Source organism: Salmo trutta, chromosome 14 (genome assembly GCF_901001165.1).
Source record: "Salmo trutta chromosome 14, fSalTru1.1, whole genome shotgun sequence".
Lineage (NCBI taxonomy): Eukaryota > Metazoa > Chordata > Actinopteri > Salmoniformes > Salmonidae > Salmo > Salmo trutta.
The window spans coordinates 7,914,328-7,924,327 of NC_042970.1; positions in this window are offsets into that span (position 1 = coordinate 7,914,328).

Genomic DNA, 10,000 nt, shown 5'->3' on the forward strand with positions numbered 1-10,000 from the left:
GACCTCTGTGATTGCCAACAAGGGTTTTGCCACCAAGAACTAAGTCATGTTTTGCAGAGGGGTCAAATACTTATTTCCCTCATTAAAATGCAAATCATTTTATAACATTTTTGACATGCGTTTTCTATATTTTTTTGTTGTTATTTTGTCTCTCACTGTTCAAATAAACCTACCATTAAAATTATAGACTGATAATTTCTTTGTCAGTGGGCAAACGTACAAAATCAGCAGGGGATCAAATACTTTTTTCCCTCACTGTACATACATACAGTATCTCACAAAAGTGAGTACACCCCTCACATTTTTGTAAATATTTGAGTATATCTTTTCACTGAAGAAATGACACTTTGCTACAATGTAAAGTAGTTGGTGTACAGCTTGTATAACAGTGTAAATTTGCTGTCGCCTCAAAATAACTCAACACACAGCCATTAATGTCTAAACCGCTGGCAACAAAAGTGAGTACACCCCTAAGTGAAAATGTCCAAATTGGGCCCAATTAGCCCTTTTCCCTCCCCGGTGTCATGTGACTCGTTAGTGTTACAAGGTCTCAGGTGTGAATGGGGAGCAGGTGTGTTAAATTTGGTGTCATCGCTCTCACACTCCCTCATACTGACTGGTCACTGGAAGTTCAACATGGCACCTCATGGCAAAGAACTCTCTGAGGATCTGGAAAAAAGAATTGTTGGTCTACATAAAGATGGCCTGGGCTATAAGAAGATTGCCAAGAACCTGAAACTGAGCTGCAGCACGGTGGCCAAGACCATACAGCGGTTTAACAGGACAGGTTCCACTCAGAACAGGCCTCGCCATGGTCGACCAAAGAAGTTGAGTGCACGTGCTCAGCGTCATATCCAGAGGTTGTCTTTGGGAAATAGACGTATGAGTGCTGCCAGCATTGCTGCAGAGGTTGGAGGGGGGTGGGGGGTCAGCCTGTCAGTGCTCAGACCATACGCCGCACACTGCATCAAATTGGTCTGCGTGGCTGTCGTCCCAGAAGGAAGCCTCTTCTAAAGATGATGCACAAGAAAACCCGCAAACAGTTTGCTGAAGACAAGCAGACTAAGGACATGGATTACTGGAACCATGTCCTGTGGTCTGATGAGACCAAGATAAACTTATTTGGTTCAGATGGTGTCAAGCGTGTGTGGCGGCAACCAGGTGAGGAGTACAAAGACAAGTGTGTCTTGCCTACAGTCAAGCATGGTGGTGGGAGTGTCATGGTCTGGGGCTGCATGAGTGCTGCCGGCACTGGGGAGCTACAGTTCATTGAGGGAACCATGAATGCTAACATGTACTGTGACATACTGAAGCAGAGCATGATCCCCTCCCTTCGGAGACTGGGCCGCAGGGCAGTATTCCAACATGATAACGACCCCAAACACACCTCCAAGACGACCACTGCCTTGCTAAAGAAGCTGAGGGTAAAGGTGATGGACTGGCCAAGCATGTCTCCAGACCTAAACCCTATTGAGCATCTGTGGGGCATCCTCAAACGGAAGGTGGAGGAGTGCAAGGTCTCTAACATCCACCAGCTCCGTGATGTCGTCATGGAGGAGTGGAAGAGGACTACAGTGGCATCCTGTGAAGCTCTGGTGAACTCCATGCCCAAGAGGGTTAAGGCAGTGCTGGAAAATGATGGTGGCCACAAAATATTGACACTTTGGGCCCAATTTGGATATTTTCACTTAGGGGTGTACTCACTTTTGTTGCCAGCGGTTTAGACATTAGACATTAATGGCTGTGTGTTGTGTTATTTTGAGGGGACAGCAAATGTACACTGTTATACAAGCTGTACACTCACTACTTTACATTGTAGCAGAGTGTAATTTCTTCAGTGTTGTCACATGAAAAGATATACTCAAATATTTACAAAAATGTGAGGGGTGTACTCACTTTTGTGAGATACTGTACACACACACACACACACACACACACAGTGGAGTCAGAAATTATTGACACCCTTTATATAGATGAGCAATAATGACTGTATGAAATAATAGTTCAAATACTATGCTATATTGTATGCTACATTTGTTTTGGGGGAAATGTAATTTATTTTTGTTAGAAATATTGCACCAGCACCACACAGCATCCATCTGCACCCCATGGTTTAGGACGTTAATCTCATTCTCAGACTCTTCCTCCTAATGCACAGTAGCCTAGGGACGAGGTTGTGGTTGAAGTAGTCACGTACACATTTAGTTCAGAGTAGAGTATTCTGTGACAGACGTAACAATCGAGCAGCTGGCCAGCACACGTGAGATGTAGTTCTAGGTACTGAGATGATGCAGGAAACACTCACCACAGGGGTCTCCCCCCAGGGGAAAGGACTCGACTGGCTGACAGCTACAGTGACCCATATTTCATTCTCCTCCTACCTGACATCCTCCCTCTACTACCTGACATCCTCCCTCGCCTACCTGACATCCTCCCTCTCCTACCTGACATCCTCCCTCTCCTACCTGACATCCTCCCTACTCCTACCTGACATCCTCCCTCTCCTACCTGACATCCTCCCTACTCCTACCTGACATCCTCCCTCTCCTACCTGACATCCTGCCTCGCCTACCTGACATCCTCCCTACTCCTACCTGACATCCTCCCTACTCCTACCTGACATCCTCCCTATTCCTACCTGACATCCTCCCTCTCCTACCTGTCCAACAGCCATCAACAGATTTAAAACGATTAAATTTTTATATATAATATATGCGATATCCTTTGGGAGTTTTTCTCCTCTTCCCAAGCAAACCTTAATATTAGCATTCAATAGGATATCATAGAAACTGGATAATCTCAGAATCCAGACCCAAATCTGTCAGGAGAGACTAAAACATACAACGTCTCCTCTTCCTACTAGTTTCCAACAATGATGTAACGCCCTGGCCATAGAGATGGAACATAGAGAGGGTTTTTTTGTTATTTATTTTGGTTAGGCCAGGGTGTTACATTGGGTGGGCGTTCTATGTTCATTTTTCTATGTTGGTCTGTTTCATTGATTTTGGCCGTGTGGCTTCCAATCAGGCACAGCTGTTGTTGGTTGTTGCTGATTGGGAGTCACACATAAGTGCCTGTTTTTTTCCGTTGGGGTTTTGTGGGTAATTGTTTCTGTTTAGATTATTTCCTAACAGGACTGTTTTGCTGTCGTGTTTTTGTTCAGTTTTGTATAGTGTTCTTACGTTAATTAAAATCATGATGAACACTAACTCCGCTGCGCCTTGGTCTACTCTCTCTCCCGACAGCTGTTACACAATGATGTATGTAACATGTATGTCTAGGGTTGCTGTTCTCTGGTTTGGTCTTCCCATAATTGGTCTTCACCTCCTGTCAAGCTATTCTATGAGATGTTGTAATGATTTCATTTAATATATGGTTTTTAATATATGTAAACTACGTTGGAAAAACCCAGGGACTACAGTTGAAAATGGCACTGCCAAAACAAACAAATAATTTAAAGTGAAGTGCATCTCCCGGATTGTAACGGTCCTGCTTTCCCATCTACAGTGCAACTGATAAAGGTGTAGTGTTGTTTGTGCTGTGGCAGGTGTGAACTGGTCACAGTGAGAACAGGTGGTTCGATGAAACATTCAGTAGAACTCAGTAGGAAATCTGAGTAGTTCACTCTCTGGAACAATAACAACCCTCTCTATCTATCTCTTACTTCACTTCTCTCTTTTTCTCCTAAAGGCTGTGTAGTTCAGGCCTGTACCAACCTCTCTCTCTCTCTCTGAAAGGCTGTGTAGTTCAGGCCTGTACCAACCTCTCTCTCTCTCTGAAAGGCTGTGTAGTTCAGGCCTGTACCAACCTCTCTCTCTCTCTCTGAAAGGCTGTGTAGTTCAGGCCTGACGTTACTTTAGCTAATATGGTGACAAAGATGAAGGCTGTGTGTAGCTGTTTGGCTTGGAAAGGTTTTTTCGCCTGGTCACATACAGCAGATGTGTTGTGCATTGAAGTCCAAAGCGAAGGGAAAAGGTGAGCGGAGTAGAGTGCATAGATGCGAGAAGGACTACAACGTGGCTGCTATGAAAGTGAACTGTGTTTACGCGTGATCAGGGGTGTATTCATTACGCCGATTCTGTTGAAAAACTTGTGTTAAACAGAAGCAAATGGAACAAAACAGGGATCAACATACCTGGATTTGTCCAATAGAAACTGTTGGACTAATGATTACACCCTAGATCAGCTAGATGCAGGCAAGAGTGTGCAAGGTGGTATTGAATGCGTGTCACTGTCTGTCCATCTGTCACTAGCTGTCACCTCAAATTTGTCTCTCGACCTCTCTGCAACTAGGTTGTAAACTTTCATTCATAGGTTAGGTTATAGCAACCTCATGATGGGTATAGGGAAAATTCAAGTTTCATGTAGTAGCCTAAACCTATCGCTGTTACGTTGAACTGGGTGAATGGAATATGAATGACAGTCATCCAACATGCTGTAATAGAAATAAGGCCATACTCATGGAAAAAAATGAAAAATCGTCCTCCCTCATCATTAACGGCACTGAGCGCCACTGGCCATCCACCCAGTCACTCTCTTCAAACTAGATCATTAGATGGATTCGGGGAGAAAGAAAGAGAGATTAAAAGGTAAACCGTTTGATAGGAAGGAAGGACTGTGTCAAACTGCATGGCATTGATTGGGCTGAGCCAATAGAATGAAAGGGAATGTCCATATCCGTCAAAACGTTATCACTGTATCCCTGTTTTGTAACCATGTTTGTGGGCAGTACTTAAATTATTATTTTTTTGTCCAACAACTATTCTGGATGTGTGCGTAAACCTCCATTCCTTTCCTTAATTGGACTGAGACCTTGGCTTTGGCCCAGAATAATTGAGAGCCTCACACATGAATAACAACAACACTAAAATGTTTTCTGTGTGGGCAAAGCTTGAGTGAACCTTTTTACACTTTAACTAAAAGAGTCGGCACATTAAACGTCTGTCACATAGCTCTTGAGAGACGTTGAGTTCCCCCCCAAGAGTGTAATGTATAATTGGAACTCTGGCTCTACGAATCATGTGCTGTATTATTGCTTTCTCATTAAGTAGAAACGCGCTTGCCACGCCCACCTGAGGATGCATTATATAAGTAAGTCGAAATTATTTATACTTTTACTTTTTGATACTTAAGTACGTTTAAAACCAAATACTTTTAGACTTTTTACTCAAGTAGTATTTTACTGGGTGACTTTCACTTTTACTCAAGTAGTATTTCAATGGGTATCTTTACTTTTACTCATGTAGTATTTTACTGGGTGACTTTCACTTTTACTTCAGTCTTCCCTTAAAGTATCTTTACTTTTACTCAAGTAGTATTTCAATGGGTATCTTTACTTTTACTCAAGTAGTATTTCAATGGGTATCTTTACTTTTACTCAAGTAGTATTTTACTGGGTGACTTTCACTTTTACTTCAGTCTTCCCTTAAAGTATCTTTACTTTTACTCAAGTAGGATTTTACTGGGTGACTTTCACTTTTACTTCAGTCTTCCCTTAAAGTATCTTTACTTTTACTCAAGTAGGATTTTACTGGGTATCTTTACTTTTACTCAAGTATGACAATGAAGTTCTTTTTCCGCCTGCGTCTATTTCTGTGTTTGGTGCAAAATCCACTTGTCACTTAAATCTCGCTGGATTGATCGCTTTCATTTTAATCCTGGGACTCTTTCATACTCTTACGGATGTCCAGAGAGGACATATGAATTAAAAAACAATGATTCCCTCGTTTTGTCAAGATCACGAGATAAACTCTATTGATAGAAGTGGACGTATTAATCACAGGAGGGTGGTGGCAACTTAATTATGGGAGGACGAGCTCGTGGTAATGACTGGAGCGGAACAGGTGGAATGGTATCAAATACATCAAACACATGCCTTCCATGTGGTTGATGCCATTCCAATAGCTCCGTTCTGGCCATTGTTATGAACCTTCCTCCCCTCAAGAGCCTCCTGTGGTATTGATGATAGGTCAACGGCAGTGTTCATTGTGAACCAGAGGCAGTAGAACTCCTCAAATATCTAACACCTTTAACTAGAGCCCATCTGTTATAGTAGCCATTTGCTAATCACAGGAGGTTGGTGGTACCTTAATTAGGGAGGATGAGCTCGTGGTAATGGCTGGAGCGGAATAGGTGGAAGGGGTATCAAACTCATTATTTCTTTGTGTTTGATGCCGTTCCATTTGCTCCGTTCCAGCCATTATTATGAGCCGTCCTCCCCTCAGCAGCCCCCATTGGTCCTAGTGTATAGGCCTGGGCCGTTTTTATCTATGGCAAACTGATGAATTACAAATTCTAAACAAACTGTACGTGTTAGAGCATGTGTCTGACACGTAACTGGATGAATTGCGGAGCTGTCCTAAAGCACCACAACATTTGTGGCTGAAATTACAAATAAACTGTAGTCTTCATGAATGGTTGGGAGTATTTACAAACCACAACACTTCACCTGTTTTACTAGTTTTATTTTTATGTACTACTAGTTAACTGTTGTTTGTGAATGTGTTTTTACTTCAATTGACAGAACCTCCCTATTTCAAACTATTAAAGAGATTAAAATAATATTTTATTAGTAGTCTGGTAAACTTTGGTCAACTTTCATTAGTAGTGTGCACCCACAGAGCTCAATGTTATATTATCATGCAGTGAACATTCCACATTCAACCCATTTAAAGTAGAATAGCAAATTGGATTGGAGCCAAAACTGGAAGCCATCTATAACAGACAGACATAATGGAATTTCTATCTGGGTTAATCCCTGACCCTGACCCAAATAAAAATGGATGTGCTGATCCACCGTGGGCTCGGTCGCCTCAGCCATACTGTCAATCTATCATCACTAAGCCCACCCCTATTTATAGACTTTATCTAGTGATCTCGACAAAAAAAAACGACTTTTGTTTAAGAAGAAAAAGCAAAATGATGTTGTGATCGACAAAACAAGGGAATTTTTGTATTTATTTATATGTCTTCTTTGGACTTCCGTATACTCGTGCTCGCGCTTGTCGCTTTTCCAGTCAATGTTACGACTGCGGAAATGTTTTTAATGACCTGTCAAACACACTCCGGTAATGGCCGAATGGGGACTCAATACATTTGTATTTTGTTGTATTTTGTTGCATCTGTAAGACGTTAACAGCTCCATCAGGGGTTTTATGCATCGTCTCAACACTTAAATCACAAAAAAGTGAGAGAACTTTATTTTTGATGGTTGTTGATTTTTGGTGGAATTGAAAAAAGTTATAATTTCATACCGTTGAAATGTTTAGTAATGAGAAGCGCTGAAATGAAAGCCACTTCCCGAAAATGAACGCTTTGGATTATAGTGATATTATCTCTCAAACAATGTAAAGTATGTATAGAAAGGTGTAATCTAGAGTCAAACTGTTGATTTTTAATCTGAGAGTATCCTAATATTGACACACTTGAAGTTGAATTATGCGACATAATGTGACAACAGTAATTAATGAGGCAGTCCAGTGGAGGTGAGTGCAGGTAGGCCTCGACATAATGTGACAGCAGTAATTAATGAGGCAGTCCAGTGGAGGTGAGTGCAGGTAGGCCTCGACATAATGTGACAGCAGTAATTAATGAGGCAGTCCAGTGGAGGTGAGTGCAGGTAGGCCTCGACATAATGTGACAGCAGTAATTAATGAGGCAGTCCAGTGGAGGTGAGTGCAGGTAGGCCTCGACATAATGTGACAACAGTAATTAATGAGGCAGTCCAGTGGAGGTGAGTGCAGGTAGGCCTCGACATAATGTGACAGCAGTAATTAATGAGGCAGTCCAGTGGAGGTGAGTGCAGGTAGGCCTCGACATAATGTGACAACAGTAATTAATGAGGCAGTCCGGTGGAGGTGAGTGCAGGTAGGCCTCGACATAATGTGACAACAGTAATTAATGAGGCAGTCCGGTGGAGGTGAGTGCAGGTAGGCCTCGACATAATGTGACAGCAGTAATTAATGAGGCAGTCCGGTGGAGGTGAGTGCAGGTAGGCCTCGACATAATGTGACAACAGTAATTAATGAGGCAGTCCAGTGGAGGTGAGAGCAGGTAGGCCTCGACATAATGTGACAGCAGTAATTAATGAGGCAGTCCAGTGGAGGTGAGTGCAGGTAGGCCTCGACATAATGTGACAACAGTAATTAATGAGGCAGTCCAGTGGAGGTGAGTGCAGGTAGGCCTCGACATAATGCGACAGCAGTAATTAATGAGGCAGTCCAGTGGAGGTGAGTGCAGGTAGGCCTCGACATAATGCGACAACAGTAATTAATGAGGCAGTCCAGTGGAGGTGAGTGCAGGTAGGCCTCGACATAATGCGACAACAGTAATTAATGAGGTAGTCCAGTGGAGGTGAGTGCAGGTAGGCCTCGACATAATGCGACAACAGTAATTAATGAGGTAGTCCAGTGGAGGTGAGTGCAGGTAGGCCTCGACATAATGCGACAACAGTAATTAATGAGGTAGTCCAGTGGAGGTGAGTGCAGGTAGGCCTCGACATAATGCGACAGCAGTAATTAATGAGGCAGTCCAGTGGAGGTGAGTGCAGGTAGGCCTCGACATAATGTGACAGCAGTAATTAATGAGGCAGTCCAGTGGAGGTGAGTGCAGGTAGGCCTCGACATAATGTGACAACAGTAATTAATGAGGCAGTCCAGTGGAGGTGAGTGCAGGTAGGCCTCGACATAATGTGACAGCAGTAATTAATGAGGCAGTCCAGTGGAGGTGAGTGCAGGTAGGCCTCGACATAATGTGACAGCAGTAATTAATGAGGCAGTCCAGTGGAGGTGAGTGCAGGTAGGCCTCGACATAATGTGACAGCAGTAATTAATGAGGCAGTCCAGTGGAGGTGAGTGCAGGTAGGCCTCGACATAATGTGACAGCAGTAATTAATGAGGCAGTCCAGTGGAGGTGAGTGCAGGTAGGCCTCGACATAATGTGACAGCAGTAATTAATGAGGCAGTCCAGTGGAGGTGAGTGCAGGTAGGCCTCGACATAATGTGACAGCAGTAATTAATGAGGCAGTCCAGTGGAGGTGAGTGCAGGTAGGCCTCGACATAATGTGACAGCAGTAATTAATGAGGCAGTCCAGTGGAGGTGAGTGCAGGTAGGCCTCGACATAATGCGACAGCAGTAATTAATGAGGCAGTCCAGTGGAGGTGAGTGCAGGTAGGCCTCGACATAATGCGACAGCAGTAATTAATGAGGCAGTCCAGTGGAGGTGAGTGCAGGTAGGCCTCGACATAATGCGACAGCAGTAATTAATTAGGCAGTCCAGTGGAGGTGAGTGCAGGTAGGCCTCGACATAATGCGACAGCAGTAATTAATGAGGTAGTCCAGTGGAGGTGAGTGCAGGTAGGCCTCGACATAATGTGACAGCAGTAATTAATGAGGTAGTCCAGTGGAGGTGAGTGCAGGTAGGCCTCGACATAATGTGACAACAGTAATTAATGAGGTAGTCCAGTGGAGGTGAGTGCAGGTAGGCCTCGACATAATGTGACAACAGTAATTAATGAGGTAGCCCAGTGGAGGTGAGTGCAGGTAGGCCTCGACAGAGCAAGTTTTTCTGGTTGCCGTTCTGTTCCACCCCTTTATTTAAATATATGTATATATGTAAATACGCCCAGTGTATTTACGCAAATGAGGAACATGCCATTTTATTTATTTTAACACAACATAAAAATGATCTGATACCGTTAGAAAATGTATGAGTGCATAAAAAATAATGAAATTTGACAAATTGAATACCTGAATTACAACCAAAATCCCTGAACTCTGTCCTTTAACTGTACATTCATGAACATACTACCTCAATTGGGCCGACCAACCAGTGCTCCCGCACATTGGCTAACCGGGCTATCTGCATTGTGTCCCACCACCCACCAACCCCTCTTTTACGCTACTGCTACTCTCTGTTCATCATATATGCATAGTCACTTTAACCATATCTACATGTACATACTACCTCAATTAGCCTGACTAACCGGTGTCTGTATGTAGC